Source organism: Aythya marila (genome assembly GCF_965140915.1).
Source record: "Aythya marila genome assembly, chromosome: Z".
NCBI lineage: Eukaryota > Metazoa > Chordata > Aves > Anseriformes > Anatidae > Aythya > Aythya marila.
In genome coordinates, this window is record NC_139080.1 from 38,042,883 (window position 1) to 38,069,672 (window position 26,790).

Consider the following 26,790-nt stretch of genomic DNA (forward strand, 5'->3'; position numbering starts at 1 on the left):
CTTGAGCATAGGTTGCAACATGCAATGAAGACCTGAAGTCTTATCCTTAAAATCAGACCTCTATTATGGCATGTGGTTGCCTAGATGAATGTCTCATTTTTACAAAAGCTGTGAGAGAGTGGCTCTCTTGTGCCACTGGACTGAAATGATTAATGAGAGGCTGATATATGCCACACTTTCATATTTTCAATACTTGTTGGTGATGGAACTTGCGTGTTTTGGCTTTTCATAATTTTTGCCTTAAATGGCTTTTTATAACGTTTCTTATCCTGTCCTCCAGCTTAGCGGACATAATCACCTCTAGCCAAACAAGTTGAAGTACCTTAGCAGTGTCAGTGGATTTCTTGTCAACAGTGCTTCAAGATACTCCTTCACCCTGGAACAGTCCACGGGGCTCCTGCCTAGCACTGTGGACACTAGTGATTTTTGCAAATTCACTTGTGTGGCCACTCAGTAGTGCTTCATGTACTATGCAAAAAGCCTGTAAGATGTCCCTGAATAACAAAGATGTATTAAAGGATCATCTGAATAGAGAAAGGAATAACTTGTGTGTGATCTTCATTTCCCAGGGACTGATGCTTAATATACATGAAACTGAAGGATGAAGTTTTGACAAAATCTGTTATGCTGCTTATTTTCTCCATTGGCTCATGCTCTGTACCAAAAAGCAAGTATGATACAGAAACAAAATCTATGTCTGAGCTCTGCAGAATGTGTGCTGATGTGGAATTTGTTGCTGTAGTCAGGCCATTTAAAAAATAATTGAATGTATTCAACATGTCTGGCTTCTTGTTGCTCTGGGATCACTATCTTTTCCTATGGAAAAATATTATTGCAGCAGTCCTTTTTTAATGTTTCAGTACATATTAGTTGTACGGTTGTAATTTCTCTATTTTATAGATAATATCTGTGCACAACAAACAGGAAGTGAAAGCCCTTTGTGTTTCATTGAGAAATCTTCTCTTCTAATTTGGTATTTGCTCTTTTATTATTATTGTTGTTGTTGCTATTTTTGTTGTTGTTATTGTTGTTGTTGTTGTTATTATTATTATTATTATGCAACAAGCTGGTAATGGACTGCTTTAGTTATCAACATACTAATAATAGTTCCAAAATGCCTTTGATGACTTAGCAGTAGCACCTTATAGATGGAAAGAGGTTCCTATAAGTTTACCTTCAGAGATTTAATTATGTTTCTTATGAGCTTCTTGTAAATAGTAAAGAAGAAGCAGTGCCATACAGTTCTCCTTACATCCTATTAGATGTTTTGTAATAACAACAAAGTAACATTCCTGAAACAAAAACAAACAAACAAACAAAAAGAAAAAAAAGAAAAAAAAAAAAAAAAAAAAAAAAACAGGACAAATCAGGACATATTAAACTTACAAAAGGTCTCTGCAGTCACTATGCATACACTGGCTATTTTATGAGTAAATTTCAGGGAATTTCAGGGACGTACAGGAGAGAAAAAAAAGGTGGCGGGGGGGGGAGGGGGTGGAGGGGGAGGGGGAAGGGTCTGGAATTAAAGTGTTTGCTGAGAAACTGCTTTGTGATCACAGAGATCTTCAGCTGGTACCAGAGAGCATTGCCCTTTTGTAGTCAATACAGATACACTAGCTTGTAGCTGTCTGTGATATGACACTTTTCAGTTTAAGGACTTGGATATTAAGAGCTTGTGAAACAACACCAGCTGTGCTGCTAGCTTTTACACCTCAACTGTATCAATAATGATAATATTTCAATGACAGCAAACAGGATTTTGTTGGAATGCATTGTTGATTTCTGAGAGAAATGCCAAATGCTCTGGATGCACATGCTTAATGAATAAACAGAATGTGTCTGTGACTAGAGCTTGGGACTGCACAGTGCAAGTATTTTGTGTCCTGATTGCTTTATTCATGTAAGTTCAAGGAGAAGTAAAACAAGGCTTTCACAACCTGCATTATCTCACACTATGCTTGCAAAGGCTGCCAGAAAGAGGAAAATACACATTTCTCTTTTTAGAAAGCTTAATGTATCTGTTCAATCAAAACAATTTAAAATATTCATCATGTCAAAACATGTAACATATGTTATTGTTACTTACAACAAGCAAAGATTAAGTAGAATTGTCAGGAGACAAACTATCAAGTTTTCTGTCAAGAATTAATATTTATTCCAGCCAGCCAAGTGAATCTCCATGCAATCATGCATGCATTCCTCCAAAGCCTAAAAAAAAAAAAAAAAAAAAAAAAAAAAAAAAAAAAAAAAAAACCCTTCTCCTTCTGCAACATTCAAAATTACCTGGGAGTCATTCTACTCCTTGGTTTTCAAGCATTGTTTGCTGCCTTCTTTCTTTGGCAGTGCAGCAGGGCATAAGTGAGCACTTGTTGATGAGTGGAATATCTTCTTGCTCATGAGGTAAGGATTTGGAGCAAGATCCACATTCTGTGCTCTGGGCAAAGTCTGACTAAAAACGTTTGGCCCACAGGGATGAAAAATTTGAGCAAGGCACTGGTGTAGTCTGAGAGCAGCTGCTCAACAGACCCTTTTTCTCCTCACAAATAAGGTGCTCTGGTATAGATTTCCCCAACTGGGTTCCTTCTACCTGTTCTCAAACCTGCAGTTAATTATTATCCTTCCCTTAAGACACAGTGTGTGTGTACACAGCTTGTACACAGTGTCTTTGCTGCAATGATAACCTGACCCTTGCCAAAGGACAACCCAGATCTTGGAAGTTTGCCTGTGGGCACTGTCATGCCTGTTCTCAAGAGCCCAGCATAAGGGGCTCATGCCTAGAAGAAGGTGATAGCTTGGCCTGACCCAGTAGAACAAATAGGTTTAACTACCATCCCCAGTCAGGATTAGTACCTGGAAAAGCAAAGGTCTTGGTGCTTAGGGCTTATCTGGGCAAAACACTCTCAGCTGAATGGCAGTTTTGCTTGGGTAGAGACTGCAGTAATTTGCCCAGGTTGCTCAGACTTGTATTGCTTTTGGACAATGCTGCAAATGTCAGGGGGTGGGTACAGCTATGGAATTCTGATACGCATGCTGAATTCTGATAGATGTACCTATTGGGTACATAGCCCAAAGCAGCAACATCTTGTGCTGACAGCTTTTGTGTTATGTCTGCTTCTCTGGTCTGGAGCAAACATCTAAAGATAGAATGTTAGCTCTGCACAATGTGAATCACATGAAAACAACTTGGTTTAAAATGAGGTGCGCCTGTGTGTGGGCATACAAGAGTGTGTCATCTCTCCCTTGAAGCTACACACTGTCTGCACAGATATTTATTACCAGTAATATTCTGCAAATAAATTAAATCTGTTTAGCTAAAAATCCTCACTTCAACTGGTGGTGGAAGGTACTAGAGAACTGGCACATAAAGACTAAAGTATTCTAACATTCCCCTCCATCACTATCACTGCCTGCACTCAGGTTTTGACTAAATCAGGTTCCAGTCTTTCTGTAATCTTACTGTAATCATAAAGTTTAAAACTATATGGGAGAAATGTGAGAAATGTGTCTGTCTTGCAGTAACCAAGGGAGAAATAATGAAGTTCTTGCTAAGGACATGTTGTCATTAGTTTTTTGGGACAAGCTAGCTGACTTTCTTTTTTTTTTTTTTTTTTTAAGACATGTATATTCTGAGTCTTCTGAACCGTTTAGGCTTTTCAGAGTCCCGAATCCCTGAAGACCTGAAGATAGGTGTGTGTGTGTGTGTGTAATGCTGGGGTAATGCTGGTAAATGAGGAAAATGAATAAACATAATACAGAAAGAGAAGGGAAGGGGAAGGGGAAGGGGAAGGGGAAGGGGAAGGGGAAGGGGAAGGGGAAGGGGAAGGGGAAGGGGAAGGGGAAGGGGAAGGGGAAGGGGAAGGGGAAGGGGAAGGGGAAGGGGAAGGGGAAGGGGAAGGGGAAGGGGAAGGGGAAGGGGAAGGGGAAGGGGAAGGGGAAGGGGAAGGGGAAGGGGAAGGGGAAGGGGAAGGGGAAGGGGAAGGGGAAGGGGAAGGGGAAGGGGAAGGGGAAGGGGAAGGGGAAGGGGAAGGGGAAGGGGAAGGGGAAGGGGAAGGGGAAGGGGAAGGGGAAGGGGAAGGGGAAGGGGAAGGGGAAGGGGAAGGGGAAGGGGAAGGGGAAGGGGAAGGGGAGGGGAGGGGAGGGAAGGGAAGGGAAGGGAAGGGAAGGGAAGGGAAGGGAAGGGAAGGGAAGGGAAGGGAAGGGAAGGGAAGGGAAGGGAAGGGAAGGGAAGGGAAGGGAAGGGAAGGGAAGGGAAGGGAAGGGAAGGGAAGGGAAGGGAAGGGAAGGGAAGGGAAGGGAAGGGAAGGGAAGGGAAGGGAAGGGAAGGGAAGGGAAGGGAAGGGAAGGGAAGGGAAGGGAAGGGAAGGGAAGGGAAGGGAAGGGAAGGGAAGGGAGAAAAAAAAGAAAGAAAGAGAGAAAGAAAGAGAGAAAGAAAGAGAGAAAGAAAGAGAGAAAGAAAGAGAGAAAGAAAGAGAGAAAGAGAGAAAGAAAGAGAGAAAGAAAGAAAGAAAGAAAGAAAGAAAGAAAGAAAGAAAGAAAGAAAGAAAGAAAGAAAGAAAGAAAGAAAGAAAGAAAGAAAGAAAGAAAGAAAGAAAGAAAGAAAAACAGCCTTTAGATTTTTTTTTGTTGTAAAAAAAGAATCTGACCTTGTCATCTCCTGATTACATGCTGCAGCTAAGTGGGCTTTAACAGAGGTGTCATCTTCTTTGTAAATCATGTAATTTGAAGCTTTCTTTCACTCTATCACAGTAAGCGAGGCATGCAATTCATTCTTTTGTTTGGACAGTTGGTCTTCTAATTAAGAAGCAGGTGACTCTTTCTTCACCAAATGGTTCTCCTTTTGTATATCTTTCCACTCCCTGTGAGGTCAATACATATTGAAATAGGATATGTCTGTGCCTAAATAAGAGGACAAATAACACCGGAAGAGAGGGAACGGTAAATGGAAATAGAGCAATTGACAAATAAGCTCATCCTTACTGTCCATACCATACAGCAAAGAAAGACACAGCAAACTGGATTGCATCTTCATGGCTGAGATACGGCATACTGCAGTCCAAATTACTTCTGTCATTGGTCTTACTGGACTTTTCAGCATGGGCATACAACATATGTATATACAAACCCAAATCTGAAATCAAAACAAATGTAATGACAATTCAAAAATAATGCATTCCAGCCTTACTGAAAGCAGCAGGCATACTGTGCTCATGTTAGCACATGTATGCAATGACACTGTGTAATTCTGGCCAGAAAATGGTTATGTGACAGAGAGATAACCAGATCTCTGGAAATGTCTAATTAAAATATGTTATGAATAAAATTATTATTATTATTATTATTATTATTATTATTATTATCCTAAATTCTCAATATCCTCTTACGGTTGTCAGGTTGCTGAGGATCAACGTATGCTGGTAAATGAGATATTCACGTTCTAAAGAGAAAACTTGAGTTCCATGGTTTAGCCTAGCAACAGAAGTAGCCTGGACAGTGGTAACCACCTTTCCACTAGAGAAATGTGTTGTTCGAGCTGACATCAGTGACCAGGGATGAGCTGCAGTGCCTTGACTTCTAGAAGTGTATTCACTAGTGCAAGATGGAAACACACAACAGCTTGTGTGCATGTGTGCTGGTCCCCTTTCTATAGGCATGCTTCTCTCTTCTCACCCACAGTTCAGATACACAAAAACATCCATTGTGATCTGGTCATAAATCAGCATATATTAGTATTAAAGAATAATGCCAGGAGGAAAACTTGCCTTTCATACTTAATGGTATTCATTGAAACCACTCTGTAGTTCATCCTTTTCCTTTGTTTATTTGTCATTGTCTTTTGCTCCACCATTTGTTCCACATGAATGTTGTTTAACATGATGATACTGTTTTCTGACCAGTGGAAGGGTGTAGCCTGAACTGAGATGCTGGTTCCAGGATTACTGAGCATTCTTAGTATGCGTCATCACAGAACAATATGAATGAGAACAAAGAGCATTACAAAACTAGCAAGTGAATCACCCCTCCCTCCCCATGAACTCCCCTCCCCACACCATATGTTCAAAAAACAACACTAAAAGCCCAAATTAAATTTGAAAGAGGGGACCAGGAGGGAAAAATGTAGGGTTTAGGGTAGAGGCTATGGCGTGCATGGTCTATAAGAGTCCTCATTCTGCAAAAGTGCTTGCACAATGGGGAGTAGGAGGGCAAATGTAATATCTTGAACTTTGTGCGGGCTTAAGTCAAACACTTAACATTACTTGAAACTGTTTTGTGTGACTTAATTTTATGACTTTTTATTTCTCCTTTGAGAAATATTAAGAGACCAGAATTCTCACAGAACAATAGGACAGCTACAGTATAGACAGCTTTTGGAGATTTTTTTTTTTTTAATGTTGTATAAATATAAGCAAGGTTTGTATGAGCTGCAATATCTCTTCTCCAGTTCTGCTGTGAACTAATAAAACAAGTGAAGTTTCAGGAGAAAAATCCTTCCTTTTGATGTCCTATATAAATACATATTACTAATATGAAATTGCATTTTAATTCTATAAGACCCAAAAAGGGATTTTGAAAAATCTGTTGAAAATTTTATAAAGATCAATCTATCTTTGAAATGACTGTAAAAAAAAAGTACTAAAAATGTGGTAACATTAATAAAAATTAAAAGAGAAGGGGGGAGGAAGTTCTAGTATGAATTTCTGCCTTCCTGTGGACACTGATGTTTCCCTCTGCTCTCTGTTCTCTCCCTTGTTAGTTGTGAGCACATGGCCATGAAGGTATTAAGCGTTTCTCATTGCAGAAGTTTACAGTTGCCAGATTATCAGGTCGTATTCCACACAGGGGGATTTAAGAGACCTCTAAGTGCATTTTCAAGGGATGTTTTCATATCTTCCAGTGGTCTTTTAATGACCAGTACAGAGCAGGAAAAATGACAACATAAAATTAAGTTATGAGATGGTCAATCTGAAACTCCTTGTAACCTAAAGGAACTCATGTGATTGTAGTAGTCTTGAAAAGAAGTAACATCAGATTTCCTTCTGGAAGCTTCCAAAGCTTTACATCCTGTTTTGTCAGTGCTTTACTGTGAACTCCTGTTTTTCTCCATCTCTCTGGCCACAGTTCCACTCTGAAAAAAAGAAGGAAGGCTTGCATTCTTCACTCCCACCTTGTTGCTCAAGCATGCAAAGGGCTAGAAAGGTCTAGCTTGCAGCAGGAGCAAAAAGGAGTCCTGCTGGCCACGAGCTCTAGATACTAAATTAACAGTGACTAACATGAATTAGAATTAAGAATGAGCAGGCAGTCTTTATTAGCAGTGTGAAAGTATGTTAGTTGGATCACAAGTAAGAGTTAAAGACAGCAGAAAGAAGTAAAACCAAGGAATAGAATTAAGAAGTTGAAAGAGAAAACACAAAAACAGAGATAAGCAAAACTGAAATCTGTGAAGTGAGAAGATTCAGAGAGAAGTTAAAGAGGTAAAATAATATCAGTCTTGCTCATTTTAAGTTATACTGCTAAAAGTAACCCCAAACTCCTTTATGACAAGCAGCTGAGGCTGGGTTCACATATCTGCTGTAGTTTTTGGAGTGATCTCCTGAAGTGGTACAAATTCACATATATTTATGGAGCCTGTTGGCTGCATAATCAACAGAAGTTGCTGTTGAATAACCTCTTAGAGTGCTACTAAGATAATGTACTTCTGTGCTTCCCCAATAGATATTGTACCAGCCCTCCATGCCATTTGTAACAATTTACTCATGTGATCATAGTTTGTAATTGCTTTAAAACAAGTGGAAGCTTTTGTACTAACTACAAGCATCCAAAATTGCTAATGGTATTTTGTTGTTTTGGTTACCCGAATGACTTGTACAGTTTTTCCTTGCCTCTTTTTTATCTACACAGAAAAGTGCTGTGTTCTCTGCCCTTCCTTAAGAAATATAGTACTAAAGGTCTGTGATTTCTTAACTTGCAAGAATAACTTCAAAAGAGTGAGCTGTAATATAATTGTGATGCAGCAGCATGAGAGGAGGAAAGACCTTCCTAAGGATGTTGGTGTCCTTATTTTCACCTCAGAGGAGCACAGCTTTTCTGGACTTTTGAACAGCATGAAAAAGTCATGATGATGGCAGGGAGGTACAGAAAAGCCTTCTTTTCTGATTCTTCTTTACCATAATGAGGGATGTGGGTTGTGAGAGTATGACAACTCCTCATACTTTCAAAAGGAGATGAGAAAATGTCACTTCTTCCTTGGTTGTTGCTGCTTGTTTGTTTGTTTGTTTGTTTGTTTCCTAAACAGCATCTGGTCATTGAAATGACAAGACCTATGTACTTGTGGAGACAGCTGTAAGGAGCAAGATTGAAGAGGAGTGGTGGTGTGTGAATCTTCATGTGCACATCTTCTCTGTCCAAATATCTCTTAATGCAATGTATGACTATTTATCTCTGGATGAATTAGTATTTACTAATCTGATTCATCCAGACTGGTATTCTGGGGAGAAGGAAAGTCCCCCTGATCTGCTGGACTACTAAAATGATTTATTTCCCCTACAATCCTTGTGTTGTTTCATAAAAGCAAGAATTCATTTTCAATTCCCTGTAAGTTATTCAGGGACAGGGAAAAAATTAAATAATAAAAAAAATAGGGTTGAGTAATTATAACTTTCATCAAGATCAAGTGTTGAAGACATGAAATCTCATATTGCTGAAAACCATGCAAGATTATAGTAAAAGTATGATCATTAACTCTTAATTTTTGATTGCAATTACCATGCTACCATATTACAACATCAACCATTGTTTCATTTCAATAAGCTGCTTTAGGAGATACTTGCCAAGATTAGAAATGTGCAGCTCTAACAAAATGGAAAATACTGCCTTTACCTAGTGATTTCCTCTGTACTGCATTTCCTCTTAGTAAGATTTTACTACTAAAATGAATGTTCACTCATTTTCCAAAACTAACTTCAATCAGGTATTTGTTGTGCAGATTTCGCCTTGTTTTCTTATTAACCATCATTGCAGACTTCCACTTGTTATACATGTCAGCTGAGTCCCTTCATCAGTGAGTTTTCAATATCATCGAGTGTAGTGGAAAAATCCATGCAAAATAACATAGTGCTGAGCTTGGGCAACAGCTTGCCTGCAAACCCAGCTAGAACAAATGAATTTCAGGGATAAATAGCAAAAGAAAACATAGTGGGTGGTACCAACAATAATCATGCCTTGACCAGGTTTCCTGAGTACAAAAAAAAAAGTCACTTAAAGGAGAAGTTAATGATCCCTCGGTACTGATCTCTGCAAACAGTTGTTCACTTGCCTACTGATCAAACTATCCTGTCCCTTGATTTACGTTTTTGGGGGGGATTCGCTGTCCTAGGCACCAGCTGTTAGAGTCATCATCTACCTCTGAGGTGTACTTTTTGGTAAGCCAGATGAACACAATTTAATTTCCAGATAGCCATGGAAGTTGCATACTGAAGTGGGCTGCACCTTTTTATTCTTCCTTTGGGCTGGCTTTGGTTGTTTCCTTACACTAACTGAGTAGTGCATTAAAAGCAACAACAACCACCTGCGTAATATTTTGTCTGCAGTGCTTTAAGAATTCAAGCTTTTGCTTTATGAATGTGACAGTGCCCATGGCCTTTGTGAAATTAATACAGGTCTCAGACAGATTGCTCCACTGACCGCTGAACTTCAGCCCCCTTAGGGGCAGCAGGGTCGGAGTGGAGGGAAGGAAGGGCTGAGCTGGAAGCTGAGGGGTGCAGCAGCATCAGCCACAGCAGCACTTTGCCAGAGCTGAGGTTGAGGTGACTTCCTCATCTGCTTTTACACGCAGAACTAATTTCAGTAGAGTTGCTGGGGTTGGAACTGGACCCCAGAATGTCCATTCCTGAGGAGATGCCCGAGAGCCGAGGGTTTCTGCTTAAATCCCACCCAAGCCTGGAATTCCGTGCCGGGCTTCGGGCCGACTCCAGGGACAGAGTGCCACCTACTGAAACGCCAGGGCTCAACAGACTCGTGCACAGACCGTGAGACCTGGGGAGGCTACAGCTTAGGTAGTAGGTGGGTGAGTTAAAATAAAAGAGCCCCCGACCTCACCGTATATCCTGAATTAATGTTTTTTGAAGGCCTTTCTGGGGAAATTGGGGAAAAATTGGGGAAAGCCCAATTGCTTTCCCCAGTATATTCTTAGTATTCCTGGTGTGACCAGCTCTGGCTTGGCAACTGACTCCTGTTTTGGGGAGCAATGCTAGGTATTCCAGCTATAACAAAAAAGTTATAATATGCACTAATTGGTCTGAAATGAGCACTGGAAATGAACTGAACTCTCAGAGGAGATAAACCAGCTCCTGTGATTTTACCTTATACAACAAATCAGCTCTGTTGTTTGTTTGTTTGTTTTTGTTTTTGTTTTTGTTTTTGTTTTTAATTATTATTATTGTTGTTTGTTTTTGTTGTTGTTGTTGTTTGTTTGTTTGTTTCAATAAATGTGCATATGTCCATATCAAAAATTCAGCGCTTGGTTTTGTATAGGTGCTGCCTCAAATCCTGCCTTGCCATTAGTGGGCCACACCATTTGGGCTGCAGATTGATGGGCTCCTATGCCTAGCTAGGCAGAACAGCTAAGATGAAGCACATAAGGGTAGTTGTGGCATGGCAGGTCAAGGACATCACAAATAAAGAGGCATAACTTGCAGTGAGAACCTGCACCACGGTATGATGATAGGCAAATAGCACTAAATTATTGGTCTTTGGCAATAAAAGGAACTTTTGAAATTCATGTGTGCAATGTTGTTCCCAGGATATCAAAACTTGTCTTGACCTGGGCAGTCCTCTCCATAATCTGAAAGGAAAAGAATGAGCTAAATTTTATTTTAAACAATCTCCTGTGAATTGTTAAACCAATGGTTTGTTGTGCTTTTATGTCACTGTACCATTAACTATGATTAACTTGCAAATATCGCCCTTTACTGTATCATACAAGCTTACAGATATTTATTTATGTTACTGTGGTAAAGAGTCTGAAATGTTCAGAAGGGAATATACCAGGTATAACAAAACAAAGTAACCAAAACCAGTCAAAGTTTTGAAAGGACATAGCCTCTATCACATATTAAAATAGCTTGCCTGCACTTCTGTCTTGCTTACTAGATTATCTGAATATGAACACATTTTACTGTACCTTACCTGCAAGTATCTAGCACTATCATACCTACATTATCTTGCCTATCTTTGGTCAGATTTTCATGAATGTCTCAGCTGTCTTTGTTATTGCCTTTTGGATAATCACTGGAAGATGACTTCTATGACTTGTTTTCATTATATTTGGTGTTCAGCAATGAATCAAAAAAAAGAGTATAGATATTTATTCAGACTGTGAGACATTCAAAAAGTAGATAAGGAATGGGAGAAGAAGGTGAAACATGAGGCAGATAACAGGTACTATAGAATACATAATGACATGGAGCTTGATGAGACTCTTTTAAGTTGCAGAGGACCCATAAGAGAGGACAGAAATGCTAATTAAAACATTAATCCTTGAAATAACTTTATTTATTATTGACCAAATTACCTCAGGCATCTGCTTTCCATATATTTACTGCACTGATAAATACTGATTGACATTTTGGAAATGTTAGTGGAAGTGCAGTTGCTTATAACAGACTGAACACGGAGGCCTTTAAAAGCAGTAGCAGGTAGCATACACACATACAACTTTCAGACTGAGGTTAAGCATAAATTATAAAATGCTCAGTCCTGGATCATGCATGTCTCTTGAAATCTTGAAATCTCGAGGGATTTTCACCATCAGCTGTACTGACATCTGTAGTGGGTTTACGTGGCAAGGTTTTGGTAGCAGGGGGCCATAGGGGTGGTTTCTGTGAGAAAGATCTGGAAGCTGCCCCATGTTTGGGAAGGGCCCCATTGTTTTCCAGAGCTGAGCCAATAAGCGATGTTGTTTTGCGCCTCTGTGAGAGCATATTTAAGACAGCGAAAAAAATGCTGCGCCACACAGCAGCTGGGAGAGTGAGAGGAGTGAGGAACGGCCTTGCAGGCGCCAAGGTCAGTGTAGAAGGAGGGGGAGAGGTGCTCCAGGTGCCGGAGCAGAAGTCCCCTGCGGCCTGTGGTGAGGACCATGGTGAAGCAGGATGTCCCCCTGCAGCCCATGGAGTACCACGGTGGAGCAGGGTTCCACGCTGCAGCCCGTGGAGGAGACCACAGTGGAGCAGATGGCCCTGCACCGACGGAGGCTGCCGCCTGTGGAAGACCCCTGCCGGAGCAGATTCCGGGCCGGACCTGTAGCCCATGGAGAGGAGACCACGCAGGAGCAGGTGACCTGGCAGGAGCTGCTGCCTGTAGGGGAGCCAGGTTGGAGCAGTTTTCTCCTGAGGGATGGACCCCGTGGTACGGACCCATATCTGGAGCAGTTCTGGAAGAGCTGCTGCCTGTGGGAAGCCCACGCCGGATCAGTTCATCAAGGACTGCATCCCGTGGGTGGGACCCCACAGCACAGGGGATGAGAGTGACCGAGAAGGAGCGGCAGAGAAGAAGTGCTGTAGACTGACCATAATCCCCATTCCCCCGTTCCCCTGTGCCGCTCGGGGGGAGGAGGTGGAAGAGGGTGGATGTGGGGGAAGGTGCTTTTGGTTTCTTTCCTTTGTTTCTCACTTCTCTAGCTTGTTAGTAATGAGCAATAAATCTTACTATCTTCTTATGCTGAGTCTGTTTTGCCCGTTACAGTAATTATTGCGTGAATTTCTCGTCCTTATCTCAACCCTTGAGCCCATTTTACATATTTTCTCCCCATTCCTCTTTGAGGAGGGAGAGTGAGAGAGCAGCTGTGGTGGAGCTCGGCTGCCCACCTGAGTAAAACCGCCACAACATCAGACCTAGACTGCCTAGAAAACTTTGCCAATTATAAATATTTGCCCCTAATGTTTGTTACTTCAGTTGCATATATTTATATGAAAGGATCCTATGAAATGTATCATGAGAATTATATATAATCAGGGCTATATCTCTAGCCAGACAGATTTGAACAGTTCTGGATATAATATCCTACAAGTTTAAGCTTTTAGATCATTTGCAAACTAAGTTTTATTTCACTAGTTGTTCTCATAAATCACCAATATTTGATAAATAAGTTTATAGAAAGTGATCTATATAGGTCGTTTTCTAACTATTGAGTTAAAATACACTTCTGTCTGCTCTCCAATGACTGTTTGAAATGCATTGCTCAAACTTGTGCCTGTCCCTTGGTTGGATATCCAATGCTTCCTTTGCAGGAGATGACAAATACTAAATGCAAATGATAAAGATCAGTGAGCGTGAAATCGCACACATCCGGCATCTGTTTGGAGGCACCTCTTTTGTTTTATTATCTACAGAAAGTCTCCAAATGTAAGAGTGGTGAGGAATACATCCTGCTTTGTCCCCTTATTAGTTGTGCTTAATAGACTCCTTGTAATGGCGACTCAGTGCCACATCGATCATTGCTGACCTTTAATCCAGCTACTCAGTATGCAGGTAGATAAGTATCTCTTGAGAAGGCCAAATGGCAGGCTACTGCTGTATTAGGGCATGTTTTCCTTATCTGTTATGTCCTTTTATAAAGACTCACTACAGCGATAAGGAACCAAGTTCCCAATTGCTACTCTTGTCTTCCAAATAAATGAGATGAATTAACAAATGGGATGAACTTTCCAACATTATCACAAATATAGCTGTTTTTCTGTGAATATGTTTGGTGATGATACTATTAAGGTTTATCCTACAGGATTGATATAGACTAATGAATATATATATATATATAATATATATATAAAATATATAGTATATTATTTATTATAACAATAATAATCATTTTTATTATTATCATTTATTATATTATTATATTATTTTATATATTATTACATATTATATATAATGTGTATATATACACATTATATATTAAATTATATATATATAATTTAATTATATATATACAATTATATAATTGTATATATATATGTATATATACAATTTTAATGTTACAGTGTTAAGAAGTAAATGAGGGAGTTTGTTCAGTTGAGCTCTGGAAGGGGCTTTTGGAAAGAGCATGTCTCCAGAGGACTGCAGCCTTGAGGTAGAACAGGAAGATATAACCCCACTCAAAGGTTTTATTTAATGGACATTGAGCACATTTACAGAAAACCATGCTATGATCAGGCAGTGTCTGTGTGTACTGGGCTGTCATTGACTTTCTCTTGCCTGGCTCCTTCTGTAACCCGTAGCCCCAACAGCCAAGATACAGTACCTGTGTTCTGTCCCATGTGCCATGAATCTGGGAAGGGAAGAAGGTTCATTCTTTATTATCTAGGACAGGCTTCTGATACAGCACTATTTGCCCTCTTCACATAACGTGAAGGTTCTCTCAAAAACTTCAACTGAATTAAAACAACCAAAGCTGGGCAAGAATGGTATGGGTTAGTTTTATCTTTAGTGTTGTACAAGATACAACCTCAGATATAAATGTCTTCTGTCTGTAAGCATTTTGCCGATTAATTTTTAATAGTCAGAATGCTCTTAGACAAACAAAAAAGACAATAAATTGATTGGACAGTTTCTATCCTATGAATAACTTGCAAGATTTTGGATCAGATCTTCTAAGTATATGTTATCAGAAAGCCAGTAACAGGGTATTGATCCAGTTGAATAAAAAATATACACAGTAATTTTTATAACCAACTGGAATGTGTTATTAACAGCTATGCATTTTACAATCAAGTGTTTAAAACTCATAAAACTTATTTCAAACCTGGAAAAATATTTTTGTGAAGCCAAATATACACATATGAAAAGTCTGTTTAAAGATGGATATTACTTGAGTGAAAATTTCACTTAATGTATAGATTAAATTTGTAGGATATAGGTGTTGAACTCCCACATAAATGGAGCCTAAACAGAGACAACAAGTCCACAACATTTGAAATGGTAATCCTATGGAAAAGGTAATGGGAAGAATTCCACTAAGCATATGCCTCACAGTATTCTGATGGTGTGTTCAAGGACATGGATATCACTAGTGCATCAATGTTTGTTGATTTACTTCCTTGCAATCATAAAGAAATACCTAACATTTTTAGAGGCTCTGTGAGGCAAGCTCTATCTTCTCTGATCATAGTTACAGATCAGTAGTACTGCAGTCTACCAACCAAATGTAATGTTTGAGCTCTATGTGTCTGGCATTTTCGTTGTTGGAATCTGTTGTTAACTTTTTGGTCTTTCTCCCATGGATGTTGTAATGGGTATATCTGAGTCTTCATTCACACTGAAATTGTATATGCCTCCTCTGGGACCAATGTGATGGATCCTGGGATCTGGTTCCACAGGCAGCCATGGCACAGAAAAGCCCTTGCCCATGTGCAGCCCTGCAGAAGCAGTGCTTTGGGGCTTCTGCCTACTGTCTGGCTTCATCCTTCCTTCCTGGGAAGGAAGGAAGGAAGTTGTTCCTGAGTTGCCCCAGCCTCTGGCAGCTGGAAGGGGAGATTTCAGCACCCACAGCCTCCCTGTCTTCCCATCTTCTGCTTATGTGTCAGCTTGGTGTTATCCAAAGCAATTGAAGGGAGAAGACCATGATTACTTTAAACAGGCATCTGGGAATTAATGCCTGTCCTTCTTCCCAAATTAGTCCAAAGATAGTTTGCAGTTAAGGTAGTCTAAGTGTTTTAATTGATCTTCATTTGTTTTTTCTGTACATCAGATTAGAAAGACTTCAAGCTAGTTTGAAGAATCAAGCCTTTGTTCCTTGCTGATAAGAAGCAAAACCTTTCAAGGGCTATTAAATCCTGGGGCTTGCTTTCTTTATATTGCATTTAAACAAGGTGTTACTGTAATTCTGACTCACAGAGGAGAAGGAGGAAATTGGGGTTTTCTGTTCTCTCTGTCCTGTCTCTGATTTGTTGGTGGAGGTGTCACACTATTGCGCTTGTTGGTAACCTAATACATAAAACCACTAGCCATTCAAATAGCTGTAGACTTCTGTTTAGGATTTCCCTGATTGTTGGGGTTTCTCTAATCCTAACAGGCAATGCCAGGCCTGAACAATAACAACAACAACAACAATAACAACAACAACAATAAAGCCAATCAGTCAAAACAAGAACAAAGCAATCAATCAATCAATCAAACAAAACCAAACTGTTCCTACTGGGACACTCATGCCATGTCCATCAATAACAATATTGTGCTAAGGAGAGATGATGGTGTTCAACAAACAAGCAGAAGCCTCTATGTCAGGGGCTGAGTTTTCTGTTGTCTTGCCTCAGAGAATTACCAGGCAATGACAGCTGAAATTAGGCAGTGATGGCTTCTGGGGAAATATGAGGTGAAGCTGCTGTGAATGTGTAACACGACTGAACCACCAGCCAGGTACTGCTTTGCTGGCAGTGTGTTATATGCATTGCTCATAGGGCATAGAAGTTATTTCCCTAGAAACGCTGAATTCTTTAGTACTGAAGCTGCATGGGAGAAGTAGCCTGTGGATGTGCTTTGAGAACATTTTCTTATGCTTCTCTGCAGCATCAGAAGAATCCCTGTGGTGAAGCCAAGTCAGACTATGATTTTCTTTCTCTTCCCTTCAAAACAGTTTAATTTTTTTTTTTATACAACATTTAATATTTCATTATTTCTAGTAGATAAAAGGAAAGTTTGTTCTAAAAAAAAAAAAAAAAAAGATAATGCATAACTTCTTCTCTCTAAGTCAGTGCTGCCAGCTTCAAAAATGAATGGCTCTGATATCTTCAGAGACCAGATTTTCGTACTTGTTTGCAGAAGAATGGAAAGTACATTTTTAATAAAGCTCCTGTGATGAATAGGTGCCTCAAAAATAGCAGGCTAAAGCATGCTTCTGTGCTGTCAGAGCAAAGTCTGCCAAGTAATTTGCCTATATGAACACTATAACACCAAAAGGCCTATTGTAAAGCTGCTCTTATTTTTAGAGGTAGATTTTATTATTCGCTCTCACTTCCTTTCCCACCAACAGCTTGCTTTCACTGCAAAACAAGACCATGATGGCAAACACTTACCATCTGATGCCAAAGAGTTCCAGATTAGAGCCTCATAATTCCCAACACTGCTTCTCCAGAATATGTGTGTTTCTGTGCTGAAACTTGATTTGCAAAGGCTCCTATATTTTCCCACTCTTGCAGTACCTCAACACACCCATATTATTATGAAGCAGAGAAACACACAGCTGGATTCTGCCCTGATGTTGAACCCTGTATGTCCCTACTGATGTAAGGGGATTTATTTGTGTGGGAGTTAGGGCACAGTAGGATCTTTGGTACAGAAAGTGGACTATAGTACTGTACATGCGTTTCTCCACGCACCCACTCCTCTATCACAATACCAAAAATCTACACCATTTATTCAGGAATGCGGAAAAATGCCTTCCCTACACTGTCACTGAAAGCTACAACTCAGTCTTTCACAGATGAATAAAGCTAATAGGGCTTCTAAGGGTTGAGCTGGGAGCCTATCCCTGTAGCAGAATTGCATTCACTCAGCACTGCCATCAGCCACCCTGGATACTTTCTATGCTCAAACATTTCTGAGGCTGTAGGATTTGGATACTCTTTCTCCATCAAATGATTTCTAGTAACACAAATCCATTCAATATTTTTGGATGGGAGTTGACTTTACTAAAGGAATAAAGTGCTATCAAGACATGAAGCAGCAAACTGTGTTCTTCATGCTTTCCTTGCACAAGCTGAGTGTCCCTGGGAATAAGAGAGTGGTTGTTGTGATGTTTTCAGTCCAATTCCACTATCATCTCAATCCTATTATTGCAATGTTTCTGGTTCAGGATGTTATATATCATGTATTTCCTCCCATGCAACACACTTTTGTTTTCAGATGACAGGCATTTATAGGCAGAAGTAATTCAAAACAATTCACCAGGTCCAACTCAAAAAGAAGACAGAAATAACCTGAAATTTATCAATAACAATACATAAAATTTACATAATAACATAACAATAATAAAATTTAATAATAACATACAGCATTTTGTGTCTCCCTTTGCTGAAAAGTTCATCAGTGTTCCAGCATAAGCATTTTACTGTACGTAACAGCAAACAGCATTAAAATACTTTTCTAGTTCTCCGGATAGTGGTATTTTACTAGGCTCTTGTGAATATTATTTGGCCACAATCCCTTTTCTCTTATTGTAAAATTCTTGTACTAGTTTTGCAAAACTAGTCATTTCTTTATTAAAATCAACATAACTGGTAAAATGTCCTAATCTGCACATACCTGGTGTGTGACATATATCCCTATAGATGCAATTACCGCACTTCACTCCAAACAACTGCAAGTAAACATGGAAAAAAAAATGTTGTATACATTCTATTTATTTCAACAGATTAAAATACATATGAAACTAAAATAATGAAGAAAATCTCATGGATTATTCCATTAAAAAAAAAAAAAAAAAAGTTTATTTTGTTCTTTAACAAGCAATTTTACTCCATAACATTTTCAGTATTTTTGTTTGTTTCTTTGTTTTTACTTAAACTTTATTCTTTTGGAAGGACACACATCATGTGTCCTTCACTTCAAACACAATTTTTGTGAATGGTATTTAGAAGCCATACGCTATTGTTCAGTAAAGCATGCTGGTACTGAAAGTGACAACCAGAGGTGTCCCAGATGGTGCTTGGAAGAAATACTGTCACTCCAATTGAAACATAAATTGATAAACAAATTTAAAAGGTAGCAAATAAACAAATAAATAAATAAACCCTGAAGGATAATTTTATCAGGCACTATCCTCTGCAGGGTTGCTGTATTTCTAACTGAAAAATATACATGCCAGAGAATCTTAGACTGGACTTACTTATGTCTTTGTTTGTTTGTTTGTTTGTTTTTCTAAAAAAATATTTATTTTTGCATTGAAATATCTGATATCCATAGACTATGCTGTCTTGTAAATTAAAATCTGACCTCAGAAATGCTAAATAAGATATTTTATTGGAACACTTTGAAAAATCACTAACTATATTAGAAGCAATAAACTTCATTGCAATTGACTTCTTATTTTCTCTGTCACTGCTGTGAATTATGACATCTTGCAAACCCAATCATTGAATTATAGTTTATTTAAAATGTGTATCTATGTTTTCTTAAATGTATTTATTAATGCTACATGGAGAAAGGAAAGCTCTTCATGCAACAGGGAACTGTGCTACAAAGTTATACTATTCCTGGATAACTGCTGTCAATCACCTGCAGGGTTCTGCCATGAGTTAATTTTACTTGGGAATGCCCTGAGGGGGACAGAAAAGGCTGTTCTGTTGTTAGAATCATCTAAGGTTTTAAGAAAATATAAAATTATATATATTATAATATATATATATATACGCATTATATATTATATATTTTTTTATTTTATATTTTAAATATTATGTATAATGCAATCTAATATATGTTATATATATCACATATACATATAGTATTAGATATAATATATAATATATATAATGTATGATATATAATATATTATATATAAAATGTATATATAATATATAGTATGTTTATAAGTATTTAAGTATGTTTATTAATATGAGTGAGGAAGTGTTGGCAAACTAAGTTAAAGCCATGGGATGAAATGTAGCAGTACTGTTACAAGACTACTAGGTAGCTAAGATTATACAAATAAAAATACCCACAGAGTTTGCCCACTGAGAACTTCCTGCTAGCTCCAGTTCCTGGCTACTGCAGTGACTGAGAGACTATGGTGTTGTATTAGTGTCATGTGTTTAGGTGAATAAATAGCTACCCCCCTTGCTCTTTAGCTCATGAGACCTTCTCATTTAGTTCTGAAATTTCTAGGTCCTCTCCAGACAGTCTTGGTAGTGTCTCCAAAGTTTACTATAGAAAGGTTTGTCTTGTTTCTTCATACTTTATAATAGTAAAAAAACAAAAATTATCTATATATTCACTTAACATAATGAGAATCCTTGGGGTGTTATTGCTTTCTTTTAAAGCCAAACATTCGGAAAAAATGTGATTGAAGAATATATCAAAGTATATTCATCCTCATTATAATTTTTTCTGTCAAGTCCAATAAATGCTACCTTTATAAGTTGCGGTCTTATGGAAACATATTACTTTGCTATTGAAAAACAGGCTTACAGCATTTCAGAATGTCTCAAAGGGGTCCAGAAGACCTGTGATAGGCTATCAACATGTAAAGTGGATAAGAAGGTGGTGATCAAGTGAGAAATTGTGGATTTGTAAACACAGAAACAAAACAAAGCAAAGCAAAACAAAACAAAGCAACAACAACAAACAAACAACAAACAAACAAACATGGGACCTGCAGATGTGTGAAGGAAAGCTTCACAAAGAGATCTGGAGGTGATTAAGGAAGAGATCTGTTTGACCTGAAGAGAGTTAATACTCCACTTTCATCATTAGTGAAGTGGAAATACTACTACAAGAAACAGGAGGTGGCATGGGATGAAATTATTTAGCACTGAGGGTAGTTTCTGAAAGTGTTGTGCTACAAAGTTGTTAATAATAAGTCAAGATGTTTATGTCAATGACCAAGACAGCATCCATGATTTCTGATTCTGATTCCATTCTGAATTAAAGTGAGCGACTTTATGAAGATGCAGTGGAGTGTGGCATTTTTTAATGGGATCTTAGAAGAGAATTTGAGTGCCTACATAAATGAAATCATATATACAAAAAATGTAAAACATCTACCAGGTCATTTACTACAGCCAGAACAACTCAGATATGAACATAGAGAGATCTCAGTGCATTCCCTTTTAATTTTTCCTTCAGTTTTTCTCTGAATAGCAATGCCTGGTCCTGTGCTGAAACTGTAGGTAATCCATCTTTCAGCACTTCTCCAGGGAGGCCATTATCTATCGAAATAGATTAGCAGCAGCAGGAATTCGGGTACTGTTCTCAAACGCCAATGAATTTAGGAGGTTGTCTGGGTAGCAGCTAATTGCCTTCTGCAGGCTGCGCACCCTCACTCTGATGTGCCTTGGTCACATCGTTGGTCTGATGCCAGTTACTGCAGTTGATGCTGAAGATCAAGCAGGGCACCTCTGCAAGGGCATCTCCAATAAGAGGTGGCCTGTAGATGCATTCAGTGCCTCCCACACGTCACCTCCAGGGATGGCTCACAGAAATAGCTTCAGTTCAGGTTTACAAGAGCAGGAAAACTCCCACTGACCTGCATGGGAACAAGATACAGTTGGTACTTGGTACTGTGTTGGTACTTGGTGTGTTTTTTTGGCCCTTTCATGTGTTAATACCATGGGAGAGTCAGCTTTAAATGCTATTCCTGATTATTCTTCTGGTGTTTTGGGTACTTTTTAGGTTTAGAGGGAAGATCTCTAAACATGAGGGTTTGTCAGTATTGCCACAGTATAGCTACCTTTTCCACTTAATTTTCTTGTGATTAGGGGGAAATAAAGAGAAAAGTGTGAGTGAAAAAATATCCTAATTCTGATGGATTTTGCTGGAATTGTTACTCCAAAATGATTAAATGGACTTCTGTTTTAGTGTTTTGTTTTCATTCAAATGGCAAATGTAGATTTCCAAGATGGAAAAAAAGTTTCTGTATTTACTGATTTTGAAAGGCATTGTCCAGTAACAACCTTTTTATCTGTGACACCTCTATTAATTGGCATTAAACCTCACCATCTGGGCAGTCTGCCTGGCAAAGGGCAGAGAGGAGAGGAAAACCATACTGCTAACTTTGGAGAGTTCTGCTCTAGGGAAACCCAGACAAAATGGGCTCAGTGTAAGACTCTGCTGTGAATGGGAACTTCCCCTGTGTTTGTTACCAGAGACAATGTATCTTAATGAAATTTCTTATACCTAACAAATGCAAAAAAAAAACATAAGTGATATGAAAAACTTTTCCATAATAACAGTTTTAAGTATCTAATGTTACCTCTGGATTACCTGCAGATTAAAAACAGGCTATAGAGTGTATTGTAGCAGTGGTAGAAAAGTCATAATTTTTACATGTTTAGTAGTGACTTTAAAAAGTGATTATGGACTAAGTCATTTCTCCAGGCACTGTACCTGACTGTAATAATCCAAATTGCCTGTGACTTATGATTATATTTGGCAACAATCACCAGTTCCCACTGTAGTGTGAAATTAACACCACACACTGTAGCTGTGGCATTTATTGAACACAAGGGAGATGATTATAGCTCTATAAACTCAAAGACAACCTCTGCTATTACTTAATTAGCATTGGTATCTGTACATAAATTAGAACAGCATTTGCAGTCACTTCCCTAGTTAAAGGTCTAACTGTCTTCACTGTACCACCTGTAATTTAAATGATAACCTCAGAGTTGGAGAGACATGTCAGTAAAAGCAAGTTTGTCTTAAACCTTGGCAGAGTGCGTTACAGAATTTATTGGAGGTTACTAATATTGACCTAATATATATTCCCTTAAGGCTTCCCTAAAGTGGATTTCTGTAAAAATAAAGCTACAAAAAATTCAAAATTTTATTTTGTAGCTTTCTCTCTTTTCTTCTGCACCCCACTCACCACTCAATGAAAACAAACAAACAAAACAACAAAAACAACAACAACAACAACAACAAAAACTTTGTTTGCCTACCAGTGTACTAGTTTCTGAGCTCATTTAACATGACCAGAAGGGAAATTTTCTTCAATTTTTTCCTCTTGAGAAAGTTTTTCACAGTGGGTGGGGTTTTTTGTTTGTTTGTGTGTTTTTGTTTCTTTGTTTGGTCTGGTTTAATTTTTTGTTTGTTTGTTTGTCTGTTTTTTAGCTTGGATATTGAAAAATAGTATTGTAGAACTAAACTTGGTTTAGCTCAAATACTTGTTTGTTTGCAATAGGAAGTTAGCTAGGAAACAACAAATGTGGGCTAAAATGGGCTAACTGGGTCTGCCTAAGAACTGTTTCATTCAGGATCTGCTGAGCATTGACAGGGAGGGCAGTGACATGCATGTCACATCTGGAGGGAAGAGACTCTGTGGGATGAACCAGAGTCAAAGAATGGTCTGAGAAGGAGTCTAAGAGAGGAAACAGTAAATGGAAGTGCCTCCAGAGTGTTCATTATGCATAACTGATTACCATTTCACCCATATAAAAATATATTTATACTAGTATAATAAGATTTTTCCTTGTCTGTTTGACACATAGCATATTTCTGCACAATGCAAGAGAAATATTATCAAAATACATGTGCTCTTTGGACATGGTGAACATGTCAATATTGTGCATGTGTATCGAAACAATTAATTGTTTTACTCTGGTCCATATTACTCATTAATACTGTTTGATTTTTCTTTTAATGGAGGAATACTATATTAATAAGGTTGGCTTATTGCTTGTTTTAAGTAACTCCAGAATCTCCTACCAGTGGAGCTAATACATTTCTGCTGCATCACCAAAGCAGAGAATAATGAATAAAAGCTTCCGTTTTTAATTTCCTTAACATTAGTTGAAAGCATTTTTGTAATATAACGTCCAGAAAAGCTTTTATATCCATTAAATAATGTTCCTCAATCTCCTCAGTCATGCTCCTCAATCTGTGCTATAAGGGAATTTCTTCCTTAAGCAGAGGGAAAAGATGCAATTTATTATCATGATAAATTTACAAAAATTTTTTTGAAAACCATACTGGAAGTGCTAGAGATTAAACATCAAGAAGCAATGAGGCAATAATTGTTGAAATGTAGCCCAGGAGAACTACTTAGCAAAATCTATAAATAATACACAAGAAATTGCATCCATATCTTGTGTGCACTTTTCCTTGAAAACTGTGCTTTCTTTTTCAAAGGACGTTGTACATGAAAATTCTATATTTTGCAGGAAAAAAAAAAAAAAAGGCAAAATAATATTGCTTTTCTCCACTTACTGTTTCTTGCCAATAACTCAAGAGATTTTTTGCTGCATATCCCAATTCTTCTCTTGTGCCTGACAGTCAGTGATTCATACTAATATACAAGGTCAACCCGAGGTTATGTGTGCTCTCTAAGAACACCAGGCAGAGACCTTACTCTTCTCCCAGAGCCACAAAAATTACATTTGTCCTTCTCATGAGACAGTCACTGGAGTTGTCCCCTGACTGGTGGATGGAGCTTACAGGGCTGACTCGGTGACTTTTCTGTGAAAGCAAAGATGTGAAGTACTTCTCAAAGGTATGCTGCTTTCTGAGTCTGGCTGTAGGCAGGATTTGTTCTGAAAGAAGTAACTAAGTAAGAAAAGTAGGGACAAAGAAGGCTATTCCATATCAGTAAATCTGTCTAACTGTGAATGAGCATGAGGCCTTGATGAACATCAAAAAAAAAAATATAATCCAGAAGACAAAAACAAAAAATCAAAAACCAATGAATTATATTTGCATCATTACATTATTTCATTGCATCTTGCTCTTAGTTTTCATGTTGATCTAGCAGCAAGGGTCACTCTGTTTTGATAAGCACAACTATATTTTATATAGTCCTTTTCAGTCTGGAAAATTTCATTTAATTTGTCTCGTGTTTCTATACAACGTTAAACAATAGCCTACAAGCTGATTTTATTCATTTAGCCTCTCTCATGATTATATTAATATCAGGTAACCTCTATTTTAAAACATAACTTGATTGTTACAACTGAACTCCAGATGATACTTTTCAAAACAATCAAAGGACCTGTAATTTCATCTTCCTTATACAGCAAATAAACTTTTACATTGCCTTTTTTCCTATTTCAATTACTTTCCACTTTTTTTTTTTTTTTTTTTGGTTGATCAATGATGTCATGAGAAAGTTAATTTGGTAGACTCTTTTATACCTTATCTAGTGTCCTAAACCATGCAGTACCTTAACAGGAATGGTAGGAAATAATAGAATTAATAAAAATAATAGATTATTTTTTTTTTTCTAGGATAGGTATCCCAAAGTAGCAATGATAGAGAACATAAACATGGTAGCAATGTGCAGCATTGTATATTCAATATCTGCTTATATGAACCTTACTGTGCCTGTGCTGTTTCCTATAAGTATATTTGTTATACAGGAAACAATGCAGTTTTTATATTTTATCAAGCCTTTCTAAAAATGGGGATGGTACAGATTTTGGCTGAGAGAGAATATGAAATCTTTCTCCTTCTAAAGCACTGTTACTTGACCCAGCCTATGAAAATAGTGACAATAAGGGGACAGACTTTGTGTCTGTGGTTTGGTAGCCTTGGTCCAGTGATGGTTGACAGCTCTACAATATGTTTTGAGACAGTTCACCTGAGTTGTTCTAGTCACCTGAGCACATTTGTAAACTCCAAACACAGGTCAAGGTGTGGAATGAGGACAAGGCACAGTAACTTAAGGGGTCATGTTGCAGTGGCATACATTTGTACTTTCTTTTCACAAAGCAGAGTATCTGAAACATTCTGAAAAAACATGACTGGATTAAAAAATGACCAGATCACCTAAAATCTGTGCTCTATTGTATGACCAGCATGTACACTGGTGTCCTGTATATTTCACAGAATCACAGAATCACAGAATTGTCTAGGTTGGAAGAGACCTCAAGGTCATCGAGTCCAACTTGTTTCCTTTTGGCTAAGACTAAGTAGGAGGAATCAAGAAATATCAGTCTTCTCAAATATTTCTAACACTTTCAGGTAGAAGATGGCTTTGGAGAGCCTGTCTTAGATATTAGTCCCCTTCTGTCATGTACTTGAAGAGGAAGTTGACTGTGAAGAACTTGTCTGAGAAGCCATGTGCATTTCCTCCCTGTTACAAACCGGGACTCGTTCTTACAAGAGAATATGTTCTCCCCAGAGATTGCAAAATGACCTCTGGCCACATGAGAGGAACAACCAAATACCCTGAGGAAGAGATAAATAAGATTCCTTTCACTACTGGGTCTGCCACTGCTAAAATTCTGCTTTCATAGTTGTACAGGTAAATTAATATTTTGTATTTGGTGGCTAATGTATTATAAGATTCGTTCTCTCTCTTCCAAAGAAGTGGTAAACAGGTTAATAAACTATTGTCTATAAGATTTCTCCACCTCTCTTCTCCACCTCTGCATTTCTAAGCCAAAGTTATCCTTACTAGCTCTGACAATTCCACTCAGCCCCTCTGGTTTTATGGCATGTAAGGGGAAAAAAAAGCTTTTTTATCTTTAAAAGAAACTGGAGTAAGAGTATGCTTTCCTCTTCCTCTTTGTACTGATTAATACTTTCTGTAACTGTAAATACAGAATGGATTGGGATATTGGTGGACTGATTTCTACATCAACAGGGATCTGAAAAGCAAACCTGTGGAGAGCTGAAGTCCATAATAAATATTTTTGTGAGGAGTGAGAGTAGAGAAAATATTTTTTTCATATTTAATATAAAATGCTAAGACAAGTCCTGCTTATCTGTTTGTTCATGTATTCACATTTACAACCTTTCTTAAAGCAAGTCTCAGCATTACTTTTCTTGTTTGGGTTTATAATGTCAGCAGCTCTCCATTATGGAGTTTGCATACTGTTCAAGGCAGAGAGCTCCCTTTTTCATTCTGTAGCTGTGTAAAGTGCCAAGCACACATGCGGGTGCTCTAAAATGGTAATAACAAACAAGAATAAGAATTTGTTACTTTACTTCACATGGGAATCAACAACAATAGAAATTTTTGAAGGCTTCTATGAAAATATACTGTATTTATGATCCAGGAAATAACATTCATGATTTAAGCTTCTTTTTTTCAAGTGATACTTTATTATGTGTATTCTTTATTATTCCAATTTTATTTTACTGTTACAGGAA